At 39.3% G+C, this 26,883-nt stretch overlaps 1 long non-coding RNA gene across 3 annotated transcripts in view; it reads right to left on the bottom strand.

Moving 5' to 3' along the window:
- Positions 1 to 26,883, bottom strand: part of LOC129646528 (uncharacterized) — a 287,290-nt gene that overhangs the window by 254,833 nt on the left and 5,574 nt on the right. For 2 of the 3 annotated variants that reach the window (XR_008712004.1, XR_008712007.1), the window contains exon 2: positions 18,191 to 18,269. This is a non-coding gene — a long non-coding RNA (uncharacterized LOC129646528). Of the gene's footprint in view, positions 1 to 15,799; positions 16,180 to 18,190; positions 18,270 to 26,883 lie in introns of those variants that run through there. The other variant, XR_008712006.1, reaches the window with a different exon arrangement.

The following is a 26,883-nucleotide window of genomic DNA, read 5'->3' as shown; positions in this document are numbered from 1 at the left end:
AAAAAAAAAAAGACTACTTCTGGTGAGCAAAGCAAAAGCATTGCCTGCTGCTAATTACTTTGCATTCGTTTTGGCAGGACATACCTGAAATGCTAGCGCCAAACACACTGGAACTGACCTAACCACAGGAAAAGCAACATTGCTTAGTTGAAAATCTGCAAGAAACTCGTGATTTATTATTGATGTCACCATGGGCACTGGAGGCTTTGATATGGATGCTGGCGATACCTGGCGTGCTTTCAAGCAGGCACAACAATCTCACACTCTTTCCCCCCTGCCCGAGAGCATTTAATTCAAGGGGAAAGAAGCTTTTTCAGCAGTTTGCCCTTCAGACCAGTTTTGAGTGCAGAAACCAAATAATTTCAAAGGGGATGTGGGATTTGCTCTCAGCACAATTTGAAAAACCACAAGGTTTAGTAGAAACAGGACTTGCAAAGGAAATGAGCACTTCTAAGCAGGACTTCCAGGCACATCCTCTGTCATTTAAATATGAAACCCACGTTTATTGTCCAGCTTTGAAGTTTCCAATTCTTTAACTTCCCTTACCTTCAATGCACCCAAAGGGAGAAACACTTAGGACCTTGATTCCTGTCCCCAGTCCTTGGCCACATACAGAATTATGTATAATTACATCCCATTATGTATCTCAGGAGAATGCCCAGAGCTTCCTAAAGGCTCCTTGGCAAAGCAGGGCTGGGGTGGAAAGGAAGGTAGACAGAGCCATGAGCTTCCAATCTTGTAGATGAGACTACAGAGCACACAGCTGGGACAGAAGGACACAGCACCCTTATCCTCTCAGCACTTCATGCCAGTAAATTCATTTAATAAGCTCCCATGTCACTTGCTAAGTCATCCCTCTGCCACAGGGAATATTTATTCCTCTAAAATAGAGATAAGAGGAGCTCCCATTATTGATCCCCTGCATTGGCAGCATTAACATTCATTCATTCATTACTGAATCAGCAAATATTTAAATGCCAGACACTGGGCCCCTTAGACAAGTTACTTAACCTCTCTGAGTGCCAGAGGCCTCATATTTATAATGGGGTTCATAACCCAATTGCAAGGTAATTTTGACAATTAAATGAGATATTTTTAAAACACTAAGGAGTGTCTGCCCATTAGTAGCTGCTCCATTTTTTTTTTCCTTTCTTTTGCCTTGTACTTGCTCTGATCACTCTTTCAGTGGGGTCTTTCTTGTTGCTGAACTTATGTCCATCTCAGAAAAATACTCAGCGGAGAATTCCATGGACAGAAGAACCCAGCGGTCTATAGACCGTGAGGTCATAAAAAGTTGGACACAACTAAGCGACTTTCACTCAATCACACATCCCTTAGGGGGCTTTCCCGGTAGTTCAGTGGTAAAGAATTCACCTACCAAGCAGGAGATGTGGGTTCGATCCCTGGATCAGAAAGATCCCCTGGTGAAGAAAATGCTAACCCACTCCAGTATTCTTGCCTGGAAAATTCCATGAACAGAAGAGCCTTGCTGGCTACAGTCCATAGGGTTGCAAAAGAGTCAGACATGACTTATTGACTACACAACAACAACACAACCCTTGGAGTTGCCAGAGGAGGTTTTATGGTGAATATTCTAGAGCCAACTCTGTGCTCATGGAAAAACAGAAAGCGCTTGCAGTTCTTAGTAGTCAAGGTCATGGAACTAGGTTGGTCCATAACATATCTCCATGATGGGATGCATTTATTTCCCTTTCTCTGGTGATGCCATGATGATTTCTAATATACAGCCTTTGGGAGGTCAGGTGAATCTTGTTCATACCCTGTGGGCTCCCATATTAGGCATTTACTGTGCTCTTAGAGGGAAGAGTTCCTTTAACTGATCTCTGGCTTTCCTATTAAGGCACAGAGCTCCATTCTGCTACAGAAGAGGCTCTGAAAGGTCTCAGAAGCATCTTGTTATTTGAAAAGGTACCACCAAATATCAAGCAATGCCAGCCACATAGCAATTGAGAAAAATAAAATATTCATCAGAGGACATTACTGAGAAGGAAATGGCATAGTTAATTTCATGAAAACTCCATTGTAACAGAGGAACAAAATTAATCATGCAATTGTGTTATGACTCCTGAGCCTCAAAGCCAACATAAAATAATTGAGGGAAAAAATGAAAATAAAACAAATCTCTGGCATACATGGAGAGAATGCACAACTGGAAGGTGATGAAAAAATAATAAATAAAAGGCTCAAGTAATGCAAATGCTGGCTGGAGTTCTCTCATTTACTTAGGAAGACAAAACTTACATTTTGCCAGCATCAATGCTAATAGTCATAAGTCGTTTGCATATATTTGATGAGAACATTAGTAAGTAGGAAGATATGGAACCTAAGAGCAAAAAGCTAGCAAAATAAGAATGGAGTAGTTTTGCTAGCCTCAGCTGCAAAATTTTGCAGACTTCATCCATAGCCTGCATTTTCCCACATAGAGTAAGTTCATCCTATAAGTAGGTGCATTTTTAAAAAATTCTGTTTCACTGCAGGGATCATGGAGAAAAATCCCATCCTATAAGGGCCTGCATTCCAGAGTGGTGTTGGAAAGGAGTGGCTCAAAGTAAAGGGGCAGCCACCATTTACAGAGCACCTATTCTCTGCCAAGTTCTATTGCAGGGCCTTGATATATACCTCCTCCTCTGAGTCACCTGTTTGGATAAATTAGAGAAGCAGCAATGTAAGCAGACCGGAAAGATTGCCAACATATCAGGAACCTAGAATTCCAATCCTACCTCTGTGAAAATCTGCTGCCTGGCATTGGGCATATTATGTGATCCATCTTTGCCTCAGTTATCCCATCTGCTAAATGGGAGTAATCATCCGTCTTGTGCCCACCTCAGACAGTTCATGAGAAGACCAAGCAGAATAGTAAAGGAGACTGTGCTCTGTCATGTCCAACTCTTTGTGACCCCACAAACTGTAGCCCACCAGCCTCCTCTGTCTATGGGATTCTCCAGTCAAGAATACTGGAGTGAGTTGCGAAGTCCTTCTCCAGGGTATTTTCCCAACCTAAGGAACGAACCCAAGTCTCCTGCATCTCCTGCATTGCAGGTGGATTCTTTACCACTGAGCCAGCAGGGAAGCTCATTAGCATATGATGCCAATCAGTATCCTAAGTTCAAAGGGTTCCAAAAGCAAAATGAAACAAAACAAAGCAAAAACTCATGGCATTTATGTTACATTTTGTTTTGCATTCTATACTATTCTGCTAATGCTGCTGCTGCTTAGTCCCTTCAGCCATTCCGACTCTGTGCAACCTTTCAGCATGCAGCCCGCCAGCCTCCTCTGTCCATGGCATTCTCTAGGCATGAGTGGGTTGCCAAGTCCTCCTCCAGGCTATCTTTCTAACCCAGGAATCGAACCTGAGTCTCTGGCATCTCCTGCATTGCAGGTGGATTCTTTACTGCTGAGCCAACAGGGACGCTCATCAGCATACTCTAAGCCAATCCAGGGGGTCTTCCCAACTCAGAGATCAAACATGTGTCTCCTGCATTGTAGGCAGATTCTTTACTACTGAGCCACTAGAGAAGCCCCACATTCCTAACAGACCTCACCAATTACCCAATTTGATGTTCCGTTTGTGTAGATGAGGACTTTCCAGGTGGTGACAGTGGTAAAGAATTTGCCTGCCAACATGAAAGATGCTGGAGATGCAGGGTTTCTATCCCTGGGTTGGGAAGATGCCCTGGAGTAGGAAATGACAACCCTCTCCAGTATTCTTGACTGGAAAATCCACAGACTGAGGAGCCTGGTGGGCTACAGTCTATGGGGTTGCAAAGAGTCAGACGTGACTGAGCGGCTCACCATGCATGCGCATATGTGTAGATGAAGAAAATTTGCTCCCAGGAGTCTCAAAACTTGGGAAGTATATCACTTCCCCAGACTGGAAAGTATGTCACTTGTCTCTGCTTTATTTTCTTTTCAAAATCAGGAGTCCTCCATCTGGGTGACTAGAACCACGGCAAGGGAGGTGCTTGACTATGGACTGTTGAGAGAAGTGGTAGAAGATCCAGAAAAACCTCGTGTTTGAATCTAGAGACTAGGACACCCAACCAGATGTAAAGGATGGTTTTAGTGCTCTCCAAACAGGCTCTATGAAAAATAGAAAATGAAATGTATATGACTTTAACAATAAATGTATGTACTTAACCAATGACACAGATCTAAGATATGTGATCTAGAACACAGGGGGTCAAAACGAACTAGGAAATATAGAACAGTGTATCAACAGGTGCTAAGAAATTCTGATGTTAAAATGCATAAGCAAAATAGAGATCTGAGCATTACTCCATATTCAAACTCTACTACATACCTTAATTTAATATTTAAGATCTAAAGTCTGTGATAAGAGAAACATTTAACAAAACGTTTTAAAAAGCCTATTTTCACTAACATCTAATTTATTTTGAATCTTTATTTTTAATGAATGATTTTTATCTCATTCAAGGAACTCACCAACATGGTTAAAAATCAAATAATATAGAAAAGTTTAGGATAAAAAAACAAGTCTTCTGCCTAACCTCTCCATATTCTTCCTATCCTGTTTCTGAGACAACCACTTTTTATCTTTCTTAGCTGTTCATTTTTCTGTTGTTATTAGCAATTTTTTTTATCACTGCTAGGTTCAGACCAGTATTTCTTGATTTATCAATTAACTAATCACCTTTGAAACTATGTTTGAGACTATATTTTGTGTTTCTGTTGTCTTCAGGTGAACACTTAGATACTTGGTTAAAGCAAATTAAACGTGTTCAATTTACAAGGATTTTTGTTGTTGCAAATCTTTTTTTTTTCCTTTTTTTTTATTGGGGTATAATTCCTTTACAATGTTGTGTTAGTTTCTGCTGTACAACAATGGGAATCAGCTATATGTAAACATATATCCCCTCCCTCTTGAACCTCCCCCCACCCCACCCCCAGGTCATCACAGAGCAACGAGTTGAGCCCCTGGTGCTAAACAGCGGGTTTCCACAAGTACAGGGCTTTTTATAGCTTATGGGGATGCTGAAATATTAAAAGTTATCTGATGAGCCCTATTATCTCTAGGAAGTGGGTAATGGATCACCTTACTTATTGATTTGTATCTGTGGTTTAACATTCATTCCAAGTTTCTTATGTAGAATTCTTTTAACTTCTAAAATTTAGAAAACTGAATGTTAATAAAACCTAAAGAGACACCTGGTTAAAAATAGTGGTATAAAGAAACATTTACCATTAAGCAAAATCAACACAATAAAACAGACAAGAAGGGGGTGGGGAGTGAATCCCATTTTCATTGAAATTATAAAATATCCACAACCCATGTTAATTGTATCAAATAAATGAAACACAAAGGCATAATATGTGCCTTTATGTTCTAACCTGACAAAAGTTTTCCATATTATGCAGCAAGTTTTTAAAGATCCCAATGTACACTTCTCTTATTTAGGACAAGTTCAAGAGTTTGAGAGGCTATTGATACAACACTGGATTCTTGCTCCACTGAGGGTTAAGAGGGGATGATGCAGAAAAGCGCTCATATGCTATCTGCTCAAAGAGTCACCTTCTGGTGCGACTGGGTAGGTTTTCTGCTTTTCAGCTGTTTATAAGTCAGCTGGAGAAAAATAAACACTTTAGATAATAAGGAGAGTGAGAGACTTACGGCCTACAGAACTCAGCCATTTGGCACAGAGATTTCTTACTTCCTCAGAGGGGTGCCAGTCACATTTTGAGAGTGCAGAACACCCATATTATTGGAGCAAAATAAATAGCAGAGTTGGTGAGAAGGTGTTTGGAAACAATATTTGTGAATTTAAACTGCCCTCTCTGCTGGTTGACTCCCCAGCCCGTTGTCAGATATGTTCTAGACAAAAGCTAGCCCCCAAAGCCTACATAAATATAATTCACAATCAATTAGGATCTAGCACAGACAAAAACACCAAAAGAAGGAATATAATACAACAAACATAAAGTAAATAAAACTACTCTTCAGGATAATACCAGGAGGAAGGAAGGAAAGCATATAAAAGACTATGATGTCATATGGAAAATATATAATAACATAAAGGAGAAGATAAATCTTTAATAGATATTGGAGAAGGAAATGGCGATCCACCCCAGTGTTCTTGCCTGGAGAATCCCAGGGACGGCGGAGCCCGGTAGGCTGCCATCTATGGGGTCGCACAGAGTCAGACACGACTGAAGCAACTTAGCAGCAGCAGCAGTAGCAGTAGCAGCAATGTAGATATAAAAAGTGACTATGGGATTTCTTTGGTGATCCATTGGTTAAGAATCCACCTTCCAATGCAGAAGATGTGGGTTTGATCCCTGGTTGGTGAACTAAGATCCCAATGTCATGGGGTAACCAAGCCCATGAGCTACAAATAGAGAAGCCTACACATTACCATGAAGCCCCAGCACAGTTAAAAACAAAAAGAAAAATATCTATGATATCAAATAAATTTTAGAAAGTATAACTTCTTTGAAATCTGAGTGTATATAAAAGATAAACAAATATAAAAAGAAAAGTATGAATTATAATAATACAAAACAAATTAAAATATAAAAAGAAATACAAAATGAATAGTAAACTGACTTCTCACATGTATACCTGTGGTGGATTCATTTTGATGTTTGGCAAAACTAATACAGTGTTAGAGGTTTAAAAATAAAATAAAAATTAAAAAAAAAAAAAGAAATGAAAACAAGTTATAAAGAGTATAAAGTAGAAATGACTGCTAAAAACATCCAGAAAACTAGATAACCAAACTGAGAAAAATAAAATTGGAAAAATAATTTATAATAATTAAGGGGAGAGTGATATATGCAGAAAACAAGGAGATATATTAGTAGACCTTCTTGAAGTAAAGTCAAAACAATGGAAGAAGAAACAATCTTTGATTGTTTAATCAAAGATACAGTAAAAGAGATGTTTTTCCAAACTACAAATGAATTTGAATATATATTTTTTTCATAAAGTTTTTCTTCTGCCATGTATTGGAACAATTTTCTTCTACTGCGTGTGTGCATGTGTGTGTAAAATGTTCCAGAAAATGGCATAGAATAATTAACAGTGAAATACACACTTTTAAAGACATTACCTAACTTCAAAGATTAAAGAGTCCCTGTGCTATACAAGGACATACTATATAGCACAGGGAACTCAACTCACTATAATGTAACAACCTACATGGAAAAAGAATTTGAGAAAGAATAGATACATATATAGATATAACTGAATCACTTTGCTGTACATTTGAAACTAACACAATATTTTTAATCAACTATAAAATTAAAAGTTAAAAAGAAAAAGATTCATAAGGGCAAGAGGATATCAGGAAAACTCGAAAAAAAAAAAAAAAGAGTTACTTCTGCTCAAAAACCAAATTTTTTCAGAGCTTTCCATAGTGATGTTAAATGCTAAAACAAAATGGAATATATATATATATATTATATATATATGTATATATACACACATATATGACATTAAAATGGTCTTTAATGATAACATAAAAGATGATATCATTGATTCCCTTTGAATAATGTACTGGGATTGGGAAGACAGTCTAAACTTTGCTTTTCTATAAAGTTTTAATTTTTAAAGTAGAACATGAAAATAATATTAATAAACCACCATAACAATTATAATGATGGTGAAGCAACTGCTACAGTTATCAAGGCAAGACTGTATGACCTAAAAAGATACATCCAACTAAGTTGTTTTTCAAGTAGAAAAAAAGCAGACATGTTCAAATATAGAAGACCTAGGCCACTTTATGGAATAAGTTTGATAAACAGAATGACTGGCGAAGTCACGATTTAAAAAAAATAACAAAACTGGTAATAAGCAACCAATCCATTATAATATTGTTAGATAATTGTAAAAAATTATTATAGAACAGAGCTACATGTAAACATTGACAAGGTAATGGAGAGAAACCAGCTTTATTCACTGATTTGCACTCAAAGCAGAATTTATTAGATGAGCTCTTACTTATGCAACATTGATCAACACAAACAATGTCTGGGAAGTAAAATTACGCAAAAGAAAGAAATACAGAATTTATTGCTTTTTCACATTAGGATCTTTCAGAAAGATTGAAGACATGTTCAATATTAAATAAGACACAAAATAAGGTAATCGAAAGCCACTGCAGTTTCATGGATAGGGTGATCAATTATATTATTCTTAAGATTATTCATTCTTTTCCATCTACCATCTCTGTATTCTAATCTATGTCATTTATGCAAAATTTGACCATGTGACTTTCTCTGCTTAATGTAATGTTATCAAAGGACAAAATTAGAGGATTCTAATAAGATTGTAAGGTTGATTGTTCTTTCCAGGCTCTGCCACTGCTATTAGAAGAATAACATAGCTAATCATCTCTATTCTGTAGCCCCAAAAATAAAATGAGTGTTCAGAGACTGAAAGGATAAGTCACAGACCAGGTGAAAAAAACTCAAAACATTTACCTAACAAAGGATTTGTATTCAGAATATACAAAGAACACTTAATACTCATTAATAAGAAAATAACCCAATTTTAAAAAAGAGCAAGTTATCTGAACAAACACCTCAGGAAAATACACAAATGGTAAATAAGCACTGAAAAATTTTAATATAAATTGCCATTTAAAAATGAAAATTAAAACAACAATGGATACGTCTCAGTTCAGTTCAGTTCAGTGGCGCAGTCCTGTACGACTCTTTGGAACAGCATGGACCACAGCACGCCAGGCCTTCCTGTCCATCACCAACTCCTGGAGTTTACCCAAACTAATGTCCATCGAGTTGGTGATGCCATCCAACTGTCTCATGCTCTGTCGTCCCCTTCTCCTCCTACCCTCAATCTTTCCCAGCATCAGCGTCTTTTCAAATGAGTCAATTCATTGCATCAGGCGGCCAAAGTATTGGAGTTTCAGCTTCAACATCAGTCCTTCCAAAGAACACCCAGGACTGATCTCCCTGAGGATGAACTGGTTGGACCTCCTTGCAGTCCAAGGGACTATCAAGAGTCTTCTCCAACACCACAGTTCAAAAGCATCGATTCTTCGGCACTCAGCTTTCTTTATAGTCCAACTCTTACATCCATACATGACTAATGGAAAAAACATAGACTTGACTAGACAGACCCTTGTTGACAAAGTAATGTCTCTGCTTTTTAATATGCTGTCTAGGTTGGTCATAACTTTTCTTCCAAGGAGTAAGCGTCTTTTAATTTCATGGCTGCAGTCACCATCTGCAGTGATTTTGAAGCCCAGAAAAATAGTCAGCCACAGTTTTCCCATCTATTTGCTATGAAGTGATGGGACTGGATGCCATGATCTTAGTTTTCTTAATGTTGAGTTTTAAGCCAACTTTTTCACTCTCCTCTTTCACTTTCACAAAGAAGCTCTTTAGTTCTTCTTCACTTTCTGCCATAAGAGTGGCGTCATCTGCATATCTGAGGTTATTGATATTTCTCCCAGCAATCTTGATTCCAGCTTGTGTTTCTTCCAGCCCAGCATTTCTCATAATGTACTTGGCATACAAGTTAAATAAGTAGGGTGACAATATATAGCCTTGACATATTACTTTCCCGATTTGGAACCAGTCTGTTCTTCCATGTCCAGTTCTAACTGTTACTTCCTGACCTGCATACAGATTTCTCAGGAGGCAGGTCAGGTGGTCTGGTATTCCCATCTCTTTCAGAATTTTCCAGTTTATTGTGATCCATACAAAGGCTTTGGCATAGTCAATAAAGCAGAAATAGATGTTTTTCTGGAACTCTCTTGCTTTTTCAATGATCCAGCAGATGTTGGCAATTTGATCTCTGGTTCCTCTGCCTTTTGTAAAACCAGCTTATACATCTGGAAGTTCATGGTTCATGTACTGTTGAAGCCTGGCTTGGAAAATTTTCAGCATTACTTTACTAGCGTGTGAGATGAGTACAATTGTGTGGTAGTTTGAGTATTCTTTGGCATTGCCTTTCTTTGGATTGGAATGAAAACTGTGGTCTTTTCTGTGGCCACTGCTGAGTTTTCCAAATTTGCATGCCTACTGAGTGCAGCACTTTCACAGCATCATCTTTTAGGATTTGAAGTAGCTCAACTGGAATTCCATCATCTCCACTAGCTTTGTTCATAGCATTGCTTCTAAGGCCTACTTGACTTCAAATTCTAAGATGTCTGGCTCTAGGTGACTGATCACACTATCATGATTATCTGGGTCATAAAGATCTTTTTTGTACAGTTCTGTGTATTCTTGCCACCTCTTCTTAATATCTTCTGCTTCTGTCAGGTCCATACCATTTCTGTCCTTTGTTTTCCCCATATTTGCATGAAATGTTCCCTTGGTATCTCTAATCATCTTGAAGAGATCTCTGCTGCTACTGCTAAGTCACTTCAGTCATGTCCGACTCTGTGCGGCTCCATAGACGGCAGCCCACCAGGCTCCCCCATCCCTGGGATTCTCTAGGCAAGAACACTGGAGTGGGTTGCCATTTCCTTCTCCAATGCATGAAAGTGAAAAGTGAAAGTGAAGTCCCTCAGTCGTGTCCGACCCTCAGCGACCCCATGGATTGCAGCCTTCCAGGCTCCTCCGTCCATGGGATTTTCCAGGCAAGAGTACTGGAGTGGGGTGTCATTGCCTTCTCCGGAAGAGATGTCTAGTCTTTCCCATTCTATTATTTCCCTCTATTTCTTTGCACTGATCAGTGAGGAAGGCTTTCTTATCTCTCCTTGCTATTCTTTGGAAATCCGCATTCAAATGGGTATATCTTTCCTTTTCTCCTTGGCTTTTCGCTTCTCTTCTTTTCACAGCTATTTGTAAGCCCTCCTCAGATAGCCATTTTGCTTTTTTTTGCATTTCTTTTTCTTAGGGATGGTCTTGATCACTGTCTCCTGTACAATGTCACGAGCCTCTGTCCATAGTTCATCAGGCACTCTGTCTATCAGATCTAGTCCCTTAAATCTATTCCTTACTTCCACTGTATAATCATAAGGGATTTGATTTAAGTCATACCTGAATGGTTTAGTGGTTTTTTCCTACTTTCGTCAATTTAAATCTGAATTTGGCAATAAGGAGTTCATGATCTGAGCCACAGTCTGCTCCTGGTCTTGTTTGTGCTGACTGTATAGAGCTTCTCCATCTTCAGCTGCAAAGGACATAATCAATCTGATTTTGGTGTTGGCCATCTGGTGATATCCATGTGTATAGTCTTCTCTTGTGTTGTTGGAAGAGGGTGTTTGCTATGACCAGTGTGTTCTTTTGGCAAAACTTATTAGCCTTTGCCCTGCTTCATTCTGTACTCCAAGGCCAAATGTGCCTGTTACTCCAGGTGTTTCTTGACTTCCTACTTTTGCATTCCAGTCCCCTTTAATGAAAAGAACATCTTTTGGGGGTATTAGTTCTAAAAGGTCTTGTAGGTCTTCATAGAATCGTTCAGCTTCCTCAGACTTACTGGTTGGGGCATAGACTTGGATTACCATGATATTGAATGGTTTGCCTTGGAAACGAACAGAGATCATTCTGTCATTTTCGAGATTGCATTCAAGTACTGCATTTCGGACTCTTTTGTTGACTATGATGGCTACTCCATTTCTTCCAAGGGAATCCTGCCCACAATCATGGATATATTGGCCATGTGAATTAAATTCACCCATTCCTGTCCATTTTGGTTCCCTGATTCCTAGAATGTTGACATTCACTCTTGCCATCTCCTGTTTGACCACTTCCAATTTGCCTTGATTCATTGACCTAACATTCCAGGTTCCTATGCAATATTGCTCTTTACAGCATCGGACCTTGTTTCTATCACCAGTCACATCCACAACTGGGTGTTGTTTTTGCTTTGGCTCCACGCCTTCATTCTTTCTGGAGTTATTTCTCCACTGATCTCCAGTAGCACGTTGGGCACCTACTGACCTGGGGAGTTCCTCTTTCAGTATCCTATCTTTTTGCCTTTTCATACTGTTCATGGTTTTCTCAAGGCAAGAATACCGAAGTGCTTTGCCATTCCCTTCTCCAGAGATACCCCATGTCCAAGGTCAGATGCAGCAGTGGTGAAGAGATACCCTACATCCAAGGTAAGGAACAGTGGCTGCACTTTGCTGGAGCAGCTGTGAAGAGATATCCCATGTCCAGGGTAAGAGAAACCCCACTAAGATGGTAGGTGCTGAGAGGGCATCAGAGGGTAGACAGACTGAAACCACAATCACAGAAAACTAGCCAATCTAATCATATGGACCACAGCCTCATCTAATTCAATGAAACTAAGCCATGCCCTGTATAGGGCCACCCAAGACGTTCAGGTCAAGGTGGAGTGTTCCAACAAAAAGTGGTCCACTGGACAAGGGAATGGATACGCCTATACACCTATTAAGGTAGCTAAGATTTGAAAAGCAATACCAAATGTTGGCAAGAATAGAGGGCATTAGGAATACAATTAATTGCAGGTAGAAATACAAAATGCTAAAGCCGCTCTGGATGGAAGTTTGACAGTTTCTTTTAAACATAGTTTTATCCTACAATCCAGCATTTGTGCTCCTAGTTGCTTATTCAGATGGGCTGAGTATATGTCAACACAAAATCCTGCATATGAAAGTTTAGAGTGGTTTTATCCTTTCACCTAAAACTGAAAACAAGATATTCTTCAATAGGTGACTATAGAAATATACGGTGGTATATCATACAATGAAATACTATTCAGTGATATAAAGAAACAACCCTTCAGGCTACAAAGACATAATGGAACCTTAAATGCATATTGCTAAGTAAAGGAAGCCCCTCCAGAAGGTTATAGACAATAGCATTCCATTTATATGACATTCTGGAAAAGGAAAAACCATAAAGTAAAAAGTTCGACTGATGCTACAGAAAAGAAAAGAAGGATGAATAGCTGAAGCATGGGGTATTTTACCATGGGGTCGCAATAGAGTTGGACGTGACTTACGGACTAAAAATAACAAATAATGGCGGTACATGACACCATACATTTATCAAAACCCATGTGTGTGGTGTGTGTGTTCAATCATGTCCAGTTCTTTGCAATCCCATGGACTATAGCCACCACGCCCCCACCCCCCCGCAACAGGCTCCTCTCTCCATGGAATTTTCCAGGGAAGAATACTGAAGTGGGTTGCAATTTCCTACTTCAGGGGATCTTCCTGGCTCAGGGGTCAAACCTTCATCTCTTGCATTAGCAAATGAATTCTTTACCACTAGCACTACATGAGAATCTACAACACAAAGAATGCACCTTAATAAATGCAAACTTTAAAAAAATCATTTGGGAGTTTAGAGGATTCCAATAAACAATGCAGACCATGAGAAGAGAATCTAATTGTATTTAAAATATATGAAACAGGTTCAGTGAAGAGGATGCATGCATGCTCAGTCATGTCCAACTCTTTGTGACCCCATGTGTAGCACGCCAGGTTCCTCTGTCCATGGGATTTTTCAGGACAAAATACTGGGGTGAGATGACATTTCCTTCTGCAGGGGATCTTCCTGACCTTGGGATCGAACTTATATCTCCTGCATTGGCAGGCAGATTCTCTACTACTTGGCTACCTAGCAAAGAGGGTAGGAAAAAAGTGTATTGACTTAAGGGGCTTTGAAAATTAATGGAATCTTTAAGAGAAAGTGCAAAAGGAACTGAATATAGTCAGTGTAGAGTTAAGTTGATAAAACTATTTCCCTTAAGATAGGCGGAGAAGGCAATGGCGCCCCACTCCAGTACTCTTGCCTGGAAAATCCCTTGGACAGAGGAGCCTGGTAGGCTGCAGTCCATGGGGTTACTAAGAGTTGGACACGACTGAGCGACTTCACTTTCACTTTTCACTTTCATGCATTGGAGAAGGAAATGGCAACCCACTCCAGTGTCCTTGCCTGGAGAATCCCAGGGATGGGGGAGCCTGGTGGGCTGCCGTCTATGGGGTTGCACAGAGTTGGACACGACTGAAGTGACTTAGCAGCAGCAGCATAAGATAGGGATTAATAATTCTAATACTGCTATACAGATCCACTGAAAATGAAGAATTAAGTAAATAGATGGTGGATGATGAGAGCCAAGTTTCTTACTTTTGGAAGGTTACAGATTAGTAAGGGTAACTAGCTAGAATGATCTGTGTGGTAATGGATTAGAATTGGAAACCTCAGTAAGAACTCATGTCTAACTTAACATAGGTATAGTTTTTTGCATAAAAAAAATATTTACAGGTATAAGGATATACACAGATGTATTTTTGCTCTGTCAGCTGAGAAAGCCTAGAAGAAATACTACTACAGTAGAAATGAGCACACTTACCACCCAAATATTGGTTTCTAAAATCATTTTCCAATAAGGAACCAGGGATTATTGGAGAGATGGCTGGTCCTAGGATGAGGGCAGGAAATATACAAAATGAGTCTGGAGCATCTTGTAGCCCAGAAAGTAAGAAAGTGCTCAAAGAAAATATACACACACTCTGACGGCAGTACATTAAAGGGCACAACAGCCAAAGCTGAAACAATTTAAGCAAGAATGAAATCGAAATTTGTTTCTCTGAATTTCTTCCCCAAAAGCCATAACCTGAAGCTAACCATTAGAAACACACCAGAAAAAAATTTAATAGAAGGGCATCCTTCATTATTCCTGCCTAGTACTCCTCAAAACTATTAGGGTCTTTGATAACAAGGTCTAACTAACTGCCACAGTCCCAGAAGACTCTAAAGAGACACAACAACTAAATCTATGGTATCCCAGACAGTATCCTGGAACAGAGAATGGACACTAGGTAAAAACCAAGGAAATCCAAATTATCTATAGACCTCAGCTAATAGCAGTGAATCAATTTTTCATTAATTATAACAAATGTACTATACAAATATGTTATTAAAAATAGGATTAACTGTGAGAGAAGTGCTTATGGGAACCCTCAGTACTATTTCTAAAATACTTAAAAATATATATTTATTGATAACAAAAGTTAAAAACATGGGACAGTCCTGAGCCTGAATATGAATTAGGAACCAGGTCCAGTCAGATCTATAGCAGGAGGTGGAGCTTCCATATAGATCTACTGATTCACAAAGCTGGAAGAATTCTGGAAATTCCCTGAATTCTTAAAATTGAGGATATGCAACCTGAACTTTGGCAAATATTGCCAAGATACTGCTTTAAATGCCCTACTCTTTAAACCTCTACAAAATATATGAATTTTCATTTACTCTCACTTTTGTTACACTTGAAAATACAAATACTTCAATTTTTTGCTAATTTATCCAGTGAAATACTTCACTTCTCTGAATTTGAGTGTCGCTGTTTCCTCTTCCTAGTAAAGATGGACTTCTTTTATCAAGAAATACTCCAGGAGACATCTCAACAGGTAAGGACTTTTAAAAATGTGACTCCAATAACGTCATCATGAGATTAGCAATAATTCCTTGTAATATTTTAATACCTACCTCAAGTTCTATGTTCCTGAATATTTAAAAATATTTTTAAAATTTATTTGAGTAACAATCCAAACAAATAAGTTTCATACATTGCATTTAATTTTTAAGATTTTTTTGATGTGGACCACTTTTTAAGTCTTTATTGAATTTGTTACAATATTACTTCTGTTTTATGTTTTCGTTTTTTAGTCACAAGCCATACAGGATCTTAGCTGCCCAACCAGGGACTGAGCTTGCACTCCCTGCATTGGAAGGTAAAGTTTTAACCACTGGACCACCAGGAAAGTCCTCATATATTATATTTAGATTGTGTGAGTATAAGTCCCTTTTTTTTTTTTTTTTTTTCATTTCTTTTCCATGGGGATGGTCTTGATCCCTGTCTCCTGTACTATGTCACAAACCTCCATCCATAGTTCATCAGGTACTCTATCAGATCTAGTCCCTTAAATCTATTTCTCACTTCCAGTGTATAATCATAAGGGATTTGATTTAGGTCATACCTGAATGGTCTAGTGGTTTTCCCTACTTTCTTCAATTTCAGTCTGAATTTGGCAATAAGGAGTTCATGATCTGAGCCACAGTCAGCTCCCAGTCTTCTTTTGCTGACTGTATAGAGCTTCTCCATCTTTGGCTGCAAAGAGTATAATCAATCTGATTTTGTTGTTGACCATCTGGTGATGTCCATGTGTAAAGTCTTCTCTTGTGTTGTTGGAAGAGGGTGTTTGCTATGACCTGTGCATTCTCTTGGCAAAACTCTAAAAGACCTTGATGCTGGGAGAGATTGGGGGAAGGAAGAAAAGGGGATGACAGAGGATGAGATGGCTGGATGGCATCACCAACTCAATGCACATGAGTTTAGGTGAACTCCGGGAGTTGGTGATGGACAGGGAGGCCTGGCGTGCTGCAATTCATGGGGTCACAAAGAGTCGAACACGACTGAGCAACTGAACCGAACTGAACTGAAGTCCCTTTTAATATACAACAATTCTTTTTTTTTTTTTTTGTATTTACTATTTGAAAAAATAAATCATTTGTTTTACAGAATACTGGATTTTACTGATTAAATTATCTTAATATCATTTAACATGACCTCCATCTCCTCTATTTTTCAGTAAACTGGGAGTTAGATCAAGAGGTCTGATCAATTATGGGTTATTTCTTTTGTCAACAGTTTATTGTAACATTTCTGTACACTTTCTATTGCCTTGCATCAAAAGAAAAGTATGTCCTATTTTTCCCTCCTTTAGTGATGGAAAGACTAATTAGTGAATTCAGGTCATGTCAGCCTGATCCATCTATTATTAAGTTTCACATCTAATGTTTCTTATCTAATGGTTTTACCAAATATTGATGACCATCATCTAGATCCATTAAGGTTGTAAATGTGGTTTTCTGTTTCTATCATTTCTTCTCATTTTTAAGCTATAAATTAAAAAAAAAATAACTTTCCTTCACTAATTGTTTTCCTGCTCTGAAATACAATTCATGCAAGAAAGACATGAAGTGAGTTACTCCCTCACTTGCAATACAAACTGAATCTGGGGGATACTATAACCACTGTTTCCACCAATGGATGAGTGGAGCAGATTCAAGTGCAGCTTAGGAATTTCTTCAACATGCAATTCCTTTTCCAATACAATTAGCTGAGCACCAAATGCTTCATGTCAACCCTCTCAATATTCACCCTCTGAGTCATCCTAATGAGGGCCTTTGGCCAGGGCTTCATCTGGAGAAGACCTAGACACTATCTCTGCCAAAAAGGCTGGGTATGAACCAGAGTAGTAAGAAGATGACAGTGACATTGTTTTCTCCTTTGGTATTATTGATTAGCTTTGATTTTCTTCTAGGCAACTCTATATTGTGAGCGACTAGAAATAACATGTGGTAACCCATCTGGCATATTTTCATTTGTCTTGATTTTTTTCTTGTATCTCTTGGAATATATGTTAGAACTGATAAATTAGAAATGCAATTATCTTTACAAATAAAGTAAAAATTTTATCAGTACCTTCTTTCCCTCTGGGCTTCCCTGGTAGCTCAGACAGTAAAGAATCCTCCTGCAATGCAGGAGATCCATATTTGATCCCTGAATCAGAAAAATTACCTGAAGAAGGGATTGGCAAGTCACTGCAGTATTCTTGCCTGGGGAATTCCACGGACAGAGGAGCCTGGCTGCTACAGTCCATTGGGTCGCAAAGAGTCAGAAACAACTGAGCGACCAGCACTTTCACTTTCATTTAATTTCCCTCTAAGTTATTTGCTTCAGTACAAAACCAAGAATCATACCACTGAATAAATCTTCTTGAGTCTGGAAAAGTAAAATTTTCCTATATCATCATTAACAAGTAATATTATTTGTCAGTGTCTTGCTACAGATTACTACTATGCCAAGTATTTTAAAATATATAATTTAATTCTGACATCACAAAAATCCAGAAAAGTTGTTTTATAAATAACTAAATGTCCATGATCATTCACAGCATTAAGTAGTGGAATTGATACTGTAACCTAGGTCAGTATTGTCCCAAAGTTCGTATTCTTCCTTTATTTTTCCCCACCAGAAACATTTACTGAACACTTTCCCCTTATGCCCAAAGTGTTGGAAAAACAGAGTAATATGCTGGTCCCTGTTCTCACCATCCTTGCTACTGTGACTCAAAGTGTGGTCTTAGGTCCAAGCAGCAAGGACATCACCTGGGAGCTTGGCATCTGTGTCTATGAAGAACTGTCTTCTGGGCAACTTTATATTGTAAGGTATCAAAAGCAAAATGTCATAACCCACCTGGCACATTTTCACTTGAAATCATTTTTTTCTCTTTACCTCTTAGAATCTATGAAGAATCCAGGATTTCACCCCAAACCTACGGAATAAGAATATGTATTTTAATAAGATATGCAGGTATCAGGTACACATAAGAAATATTATATTTGAGATTAATAAAAAATTTACCTAGTTGTGAAAATAATATACAGTTACTTAAAAAGAAAACTAACTACACAGAATAACTAGGGATGAGTAGAGAGTAAGCACTGCAAGAAGCCAACACCATGGGGATACACTGGAGCTAGAAAATGTGTAGCTCAGATCCAGGGAAGACTGCTTGGAGGAGGGAGAGCTCTAATTGAATCATGCTTTGACTGGCAAATGGAGAGGGGAATGACAAGCCACTCCAGTATTATTGCCTGGATAATTCCATGAACAGAGGAGCCTGGCAGACTAAAGTCCATGTGATCACAAAGAGTTGGACATGACTGAGTGATTATCACCTTCACCTTGACTGGTAACATGGGGAAGATGGTTCTGAGTAAAAAGACTGTGACAATTCCAGGCATAGAGGTAGACAGACACTTATGGAATGCATGAGAAGCAGGACTGACTCGGGCCAAAATGACCCCTCATGAGTCTCTCTAGGAAAAATTAGAGGCTGTGGTTTCATCTCTGTTCTCCTAGGAACTTACCCAGAATCTATCATTTTGTTGGTATTCAATAAATATTTGTTGAATTAAAAACACTTCTTAAAAGTTACACTTCCTTACTGAATTATGTGTGTACATATGCTAAGTCATTTCAGTCATGTTCAACTCTTTGTGACTCTACAGACCATAGCCCACCAGGCCCCACTGTCCATGGCATTCTCCAGGCAAGAATACTGAAGTGACCGTGCCTTCCTCCAGGGCATCGTCCTGACTCAGGGATCAATCATGCATCTTTTATATCTTCTGCATTGACAGATGGGTTCTTTACCACTAGCACAACAGACTGGTTCCAAATAGGAAAAGGAGCACGTCAAGGCTGTATATTGTCACCCTGCTTATTTAACTTATATGCAGAGGACATCATGAGAAATGCTGAACTGGAAGAAACACAAGCTGGAATCAAGATTGCCGGGAGAAATATCAATAAACTCAGATATGCAGATGACACCACCCTTATGGCAGAAGGGTGAAAAAGTTGGCTTAAAGCTCAACATTCAGAAAACGAAGATCATGGCATCCAGTCCCATCACTTCATGGGAAATAGATGGGGAGACAGTGGAAACTGTCAGACTTTATTTTTCTGGGCTCCAAAATCACTACAGATGGTGACTGCAGCCATGAAATTAAAAGACACTTACTCCTTGGAAGCAAAGTTATGACCAACCTAGATAGCATATTCAAAAGCAGAGACATTACTTTGCCAACAAAGGTCCATCTAGTCTAGGCTATGGTTTTTCCAGTGGTCACGTATGGATGTGAGAGTTGGACTGTGAAGAAGGCTGAGCACTGAAGAAATGATGCTTTTGAACTGTGGTGTTGGAGAAGACTCTTGAGAGTCCCTTGGACTGCAAGGAGATCCAACCAGTCCATTCTGAAGGAGATCAGCCCTGGGATTTCTTTGGAGGGAATGATGCTAAAGCTGAAACTCCAGTACTTTGGCCACCTCATGCGAAGAGTTGATTCATTGGAAAAGACTCTGATGCTGGGAGGGATTGGGGGCAAGAGGAGAAGGGGATGACAGAGGATGAGATGGCTGGATGGCATCACTGACTCAATAGACGTGAGTCTGAGTGAACTCCAGGAGTTGGTGATGGACAGGGAGGCCTGGCGTGCTGCGATTCATGGGGTCCCAAATAGTCGGACACCACTGGGCGACTGATCTGATCTGATAGTGTATGTACTTAACCTAATCAGTTTGGTTCAGTTGCTCAGTCACATCTGACTCTTTGCAACCTCACGGGCTGCAGCATGCCAGGCCTCCCTGTCCATCACCAACTCCCGAAGCCTTATCAAACTCATGTCCATTGAGTTCATGATGCCATCCAACCATCTCATCCTCTATCATCCCCTTCGCCTCCTGCCCCCAATCCCTTCCAGCATCAGGGTCTTTTCCAATGAGTCAACTCTTCACATGAGGTGGCCAAAGTATTGGAGTTTCAGCTTCAGCATCATTCCTTCCAAAGAAATCCCAGGGCTGATCTCCTTCAGAATGGACTGGTTGGATCTCCTTGCAGTCCAAGGGACTCTCAAGAGTCTTCTCCAACACCACAGTTCAAAAGCATCAATTCTTTGGTGCTCAGCTTTCTTTATAGTCCAACTCTCACATCCATACATGACTACTGGAAAAACCATAGCTTTGACTAGACGGACCTTTGTTGGCAAAGTAATGTCATACACTGTCTAGGTTGGTCATAACTTTTCTTCCAAGGACCTTTTTGCTTTGCTTCCAAGCACCTTTTAATTTCATGGCTGCAGTCACCATCTGCAGTGATTTTGGAGCCCCCAAAAATAAAGTCTGTCATGGTTTCCATTGTTTCCCCTTCTACTTGCCATGAAGTGATAGGACTGGATGCCATGATCTTAGCATTCTGAATGTTGAATTTTAAGCCAACTTTTTCAGTCTCTTCTTTCAATTTCATCAAGAGACTCTTTAGTTCTTATTCTCTTTCTGCCATAAGTGTGGTGTCATCTGCATATCTGAGGTTAATGACATTTCTCCTGGCAATCTTGATTCCAGTGTTATTAATATTTTCTAAGTTAAGATGTTGGGGACAGTTTCAACTTGAAGAGAATTTCAACCATTGCTGAAAACTTTGGTTTATGTCTAGATAACACAGTGATGAAATCAAGAGACTTCTCTGTGCAGAGATCAGAGTATTATAAAAGCATCTTATTTCATGAAGGGATTTATTATGGTCAGTATTTAGGAATATTTCCTTAGAATAGACTCATAAAATAGAATTATCTGATGAAAGATATATGAACATTTTAAAGCTTTGATCACCTTGCTAAACTGATTTTCGAAAATGGTGTTTCCTTTGGCAATACCCTAATCTGAAAAACTGCTTAGGACGAAGAAGGTGCAGAGGAGTGGGCTAAATGTTTGATGAATAACAAACAATGGCTTCCATTTGGAGTTACTATCATTTTTCAGGAAATGTAATAGTCAGTTTACATATTATAGCCTTAATGCTTATCTTGGTTTTTAAAACATATATTATTATTGCCATTTTACAGATAAGGAATCTAAGGCTGAGAAGGGCTTAATGTTGTTGTTGCTTAGTTACTAAGTCATATCTAACTCTTTTGTGACCCCATGGACAGTAGCCCACCAAGTTCCTCCGTCCATGGGATTTTCCAGGCAAGAATACTGGAGTGGGGTGCCATTTCCTTCTCCAGGGAATCTTCCTGACCCAGGGATCGAATCTGCATCTCCTGCATTGGCAGGCAGATTCTTTACCCCTGAGTCAACTGGGTAGCCCTTGAAGGGCTTAATAACTATCTCCAAAATCACATAGCTATTAAATGTTAGAGCCAGAATTTGAAACCAGGTCTCTTAATCATCCCTATACCAAAATTTCTGTTCTGGATAGCTTTTGCTGCATAATGAATTACCTCCAAGTCCAGTGACTTTAATCAGCCACTGTTTTATTATATCTCACAATTTTGTGGATCAGGACTTTGGCCATGGCTTGGCTGGGCAGTGCTTTTCCTCTGCATGGAATTAGCTGGGGCAGTTCATGTGGACGTTAGGTATCCACTTCAGTGATGACTCATTCAAACAATTGCAAGTAAGTGCTGGCTATTGTCTGGAAAGTCAGGGAATACCATCAGTTGAGGGTCTTAGTTCTTTCATACATGGACTTCTACACTGGGGTAATTGATTTTTTTCATGGCATCGATACTGGATTCCAAGTGTAAGTATTCTATAAGACAGTATGTAGAAGTTGATAGTCTCCTAAGACCTAGGCATTAAAAGTGGCACAGAACCATTTCTACAAGATTTAATTGTTCAGAGCTTCAAAGGAAAAACATACTGACATAGACCCCTACATAAGTGTCAAACAATTAGCAGCATCTTTATCACATTTCTAGTCAAGGCTATGGTTTTTCCTGTGGTCATGTATGGATGTGAGAGTTGGACTGTGAAGAAGGCTGAGCGCCAAAGAATTGATGCTTTTGAACTGTGGTGTTGGAGAAGACTCTTGAGAGTCCCTTGGACTGCAAGGAGATCCAACCAGTTCATTCTGAAGGAGATCAGCCCTGGGATTTCTTTGGAGGGAATGATGCTAAAGCTGAAACTCCAGTACTTTGGCCACCTCATGCGAAGAGTTGACTCATTGGAAAAGACTCTGATGCTGGGAGGGATTGGGGGCAGGAGGAGAAGGGGACGACAGAGGATGAGATGGCTGGATGGCATCACTGACTCAATGGACGTGAGTCTGAGTGAACTCCAGGAGTTGGTGATGGACAGGGAGGCCTGGCGTGCTGCGATTCATGGGGTCGCAAAGAGTCGGACACAACTGAGCGACTGAACTGAACTGAACTTATCACATTTCCTAAAATAGAGTACTGAAAATACATATATTCAAGTTACCCACCATATATAATCATTCCAGAATGATTCATGGACACTAAGACTTTGAAGAATGTTGTCTTCACCATTATAAGAAATATTATATTTCATTCTACTTTCTGTAAACTTGTGTATGAATTATTTTGAGAAAAATGAAGACATTTTCTTAAGATTTTACTATAAAGTCTTTATTTCAGAAATATGAAGTGGTCAGAGAAAACACTGAATCATGGAAAGGGTACAGTTTGCATTTTTAGCTTTCTCTTTTTGCCCTCTGACCTGGCATGTAAGTCACCAGCAGGAAGCTGCAATTTGAGAAGCGGCAACTCTCTGAATTCAAGACATGGTTTCCAGATGACAGCAGTTAGTTAAATATTTCTTTTTCATCAGTAAAGCAATGCAAGAGCATGTTTTTCAGTAGGTAACTACGCAAGAGAGCCCCAGTTCTCCCAACTACAGGGTAAACTGGCCTGGGTCCATCAATGCCTTTAATCTAGTTAGAATTCAAATGAGGTTTCCAGTTTACATATCCACGCAGACCTCATTCTAAGCCAACACAGGTGTACCTGGTTTCCTGGCAACTAGAAACATTGTTGACATATTTCCACTCCATTAAACCTCCTGCTTCCTCCTACACCTTTGTTGAGACCCTGCATTCATGGTTGGCCGAGTGTACTCTTTTCAGGAGTTCATTAAAGCGCCACATCCATTTTTCAGATTAAGCAAATATGAAAAGCCAACATAATTCCTATATATCCACCTACTCTCCTGATCTAAAGAAATCTCCCTTGGAGACTCTCCAGAGAATCCATGCTCTTCCTTCTGCCCTGTGCCCAACTAAGTTTCAGGGTTCTGAAAGTGAGGCCAACTCAGAAAAACAGTCACAGAGTAACAGATGAAAAAATAAAAAATTGGGCTTCATTAACAGTGCAGTCAGAATCCCCTGTATGAATCTCTCTCGATTTGCATGCAGACACAGGATGAGTATACAAGGATATGCGTGACTGAGAACATCACACTATAGATTCAGATCTGTAATTTAAGGGTTATCTGCTGTTTCCAACATTCTCACAGTAAATGAAGTGTTTTGAATAACACGTACACATTTGAAAATATATTCACAGAGGGACTGTTAGCCCCTCCTAGATCAGAAACTACAAATGTGGGTTAGGATTATGATTACTGGTCCTGAGAACACCATGGAGAGATGACAAGTCAGAGACAGGCTTCAGTTGCCCAGGTTTTGACAGTTTTTATTTATCTCAGACTCTAACCATTTCTCCCCTTGCCTACACCCACGTCACCCTGGAACACAAAATAAGATTAAAATATCCTTGAATTCATTCTCCCCTCTGCACAGTAGGCTAAACCTTGGGCAAAAGGCTAATCAAGTTCTCTCTGCATCATGAAGTTATGAAAGTTTATGCTACCAACTATCTTTTCAACATTAAAAAAAATGTAATCTAGAGTGTCTTAATGATGCTCTGTTCAGCAACTTCATATTTTCTGAAAGATGGCTTCTGTGGAGAGCAGTAACAGTTTTATAGTGTAATTCAGAGAAGAATAAAGAACTAATTCAGGCTTTGTTTTATTTAGCTACAAAATTAAAGCACTAGAACTCATCACTTAAAGGATTTCATTGCACCTGAACATACACTCAGAGAGGTTCTTTACTGCTATCAAATGCTCAAAAAGGAATATCTTGCTTTATAATATAATATATATATATATATATATATATATACATGTACATATCAACATAGCTCTTCTTATGATGTAAGTATGAAAAATTAATGAAAACAAAAACAGATATATATTTGCAACTATATATCTGATTAAAAGGTAGGGTGGTGTAATTTTTGGTGTAATTTTTTTTTTTTTTAGTGTAGTTGTACTTTCCTGGGCTCCAAAATCACTGGATGGTGACTGCAGCCATGAAATAAAGAGACATTTGCTCCTTGGAAGAAAAGTTATGACAAACCTAGACAGCATATTAAAAAGCAGAGATATCACTTTGCCGACAAAGATCCACACGGTCAAAGCTATGGTTTTTCCAATAGTGGTGTACAGATATGAGAATTGGACCACAAGCAAGGCTGAGCACCAAAGAATTGATGGTTTCAAACCATGGTCCTGGAGAAGACTCTTGAGAGTCCCTTGGACTAAAGGAGATCAAACCAGTCCATACTAAAGGAAATCAACCCTGAATACTCATTGCAAGGACTGTTGGTGAAGCTAAATCTCCAATACTTTGGACATCTGATGCAAAGAGTTGACTCATTGGAAAAGACCCTGATGCTGGGAAAGATTGAGGGCAGGAGGAGAAGGGGGCAACATAAGATGAGATGGATAGATGGCATCACTGACTCAATGGACATGAGTTTGAACAAACTTGAGGAGATAGTGAGGGACAGAGAAGCCTGGCATGCTGTAGTCCATGGGGTTGCAAAGAGTTGGACACAACTGAGCAATTGAACAACAACAACATTTTTAAGCCCAAATTTTCTATAATACAAATCCTGAGGCAAAATAGACATTTAATGTTTCATTAGGCATACAATCCCAAGAAAGTTAGACTAGAGAAAAAAGAAAATGAAGCAAATAAGGAGGGAAAGCAAATATAAAATGGTGAATTATGAATCTGGCCACTGCACAGCCTTAGCAGAAAGCACACTGGTCACTCAGTCACACCACATCTCTTAAGAGGGCACATTTAAACACTACATCTGGCAACAGACCATAAGATAGAAGGAAGGAAAATAATTTATCCACAAGCTTCCCAATATCTTCTGTTTGTCATTGATCAAGGCTTCCCTCTGGGGCCTATGAGAATATAGTTCAGTTCAGTTCAGTTCAGTCACTCAGTCATGTCCAACTCTTTGCAACCCCATGAATCGCAGCACGCCAGGCCTCCCTGTCCATCACCAACTCCTGGAAATCACCCAGACCCACGTCCATTGAGTCAGTGATGCCATCCAGCCATCTCATCCTCTGTCGTCCCCTTCCCCTCCTGCCCCCAATCCCTCCCAGCATCAGAGTCTTTTCCAATGAGTCAACTCTTCGCATGAGGTGGCCAAAGTACTGGAGTTTCAGCTTTAGCATCATTCCTTCCAAAGAAATCCCAGGGCTGATCTCCTTCAGAATGGACTGGTTGGATCTCCTTGCAGTCCAAGGGACTCCCAAGAGTCTTCTCCAACACCACAGTTCAAAAGCATCAATTCTTCGGTGCTCAGCCTTCTTCACAGTCCAACTCTCACATCCATACATGACCACTGGAAAAACCATAGCCTCGACTAGATGGACCTTTGTTGGCAAAGTAATGTCTCTGCTTTTGAATATGCTATCTAGGTTGGTCATAACTTTGCTTCCAAGGAGTAAGTGTCTTTTAATTTCATGGCTGCAGTCACCATCTGCATTGATTTTGGAGCCCAAAAAAATAAAGTCTGACACTGTTTCCACTGTTTCCCTATCTATTTCCCATGAAGTGATGGGACCGGATGCCATGATCTTCATTTTCTGAATGTTGAGCTTTAAGCCAACTTTTTCACTCTCCACTTTCACTTTCATCAAGAGGCTTTTTAGTTCCTTAACACCAGGCTAACTGGAAGGTTGCTCAGCAGCATTTAACAATAAACCATGGCCAAGCAAATCTGATGAGGTTTGTGAATCTGAATCAACAGGGTGTACGGAAATACTTGCAGGTGGCCTTAAAGGATACTACTGTAGCATTGTTTTTTCAAAGAAAATTGAAAAAAAGGCTGAATATATATTTTAATAATTAATAATATTAGTAATAATATCCATTATTAGGATAATAGTAAATATATAATGGTTGATGTAAAGTCACTTCAGTTGTGTACAACTCTTTGTGACCCATGGACTATAGCCCTCCAATCTCCTCTGTTCATGGAATTCTCTGGGCAAGAATACTGAAGTGGGTTCCATGCTTTCCCCCAGGGGAACTTCCAGACTCAGGGATCAAACTCACATCTCCTGTGGTTCCTGCATTGCAGGCAGATTCTTTACTGCTGAGCCACCAGAGAAGCCCTAAATATATTATGGTACACTTATATTATGGATAAACTCAAAAGAATAAATAGATCTACAGCTACTTACCCAAAAACACATCCAGGGCTTATTAA

Source organism: Bubalus kerabau, chromosome 3 (assembly GCF_029407905.1).
Source record: "Bubalus kerabau isolate K-KA32 ecotype Philippines breed swamp buffalo chromosome 3, PCC_UOA_SB_1v2, whole genome shotgun sequence".
In the NCBI taxonomy this organism is placed as follows: Eukaryota; Metazoa; Chordata; class Mammalia; order Artiodactyla; family Bovidae; genus Bubalus; species Bubalus kerabau.
The sequence above is the reverse complement of the archived record's forward strand: the minus strand, read 5'-3'. Positions and strand labels throughout refer to the sequence as shown.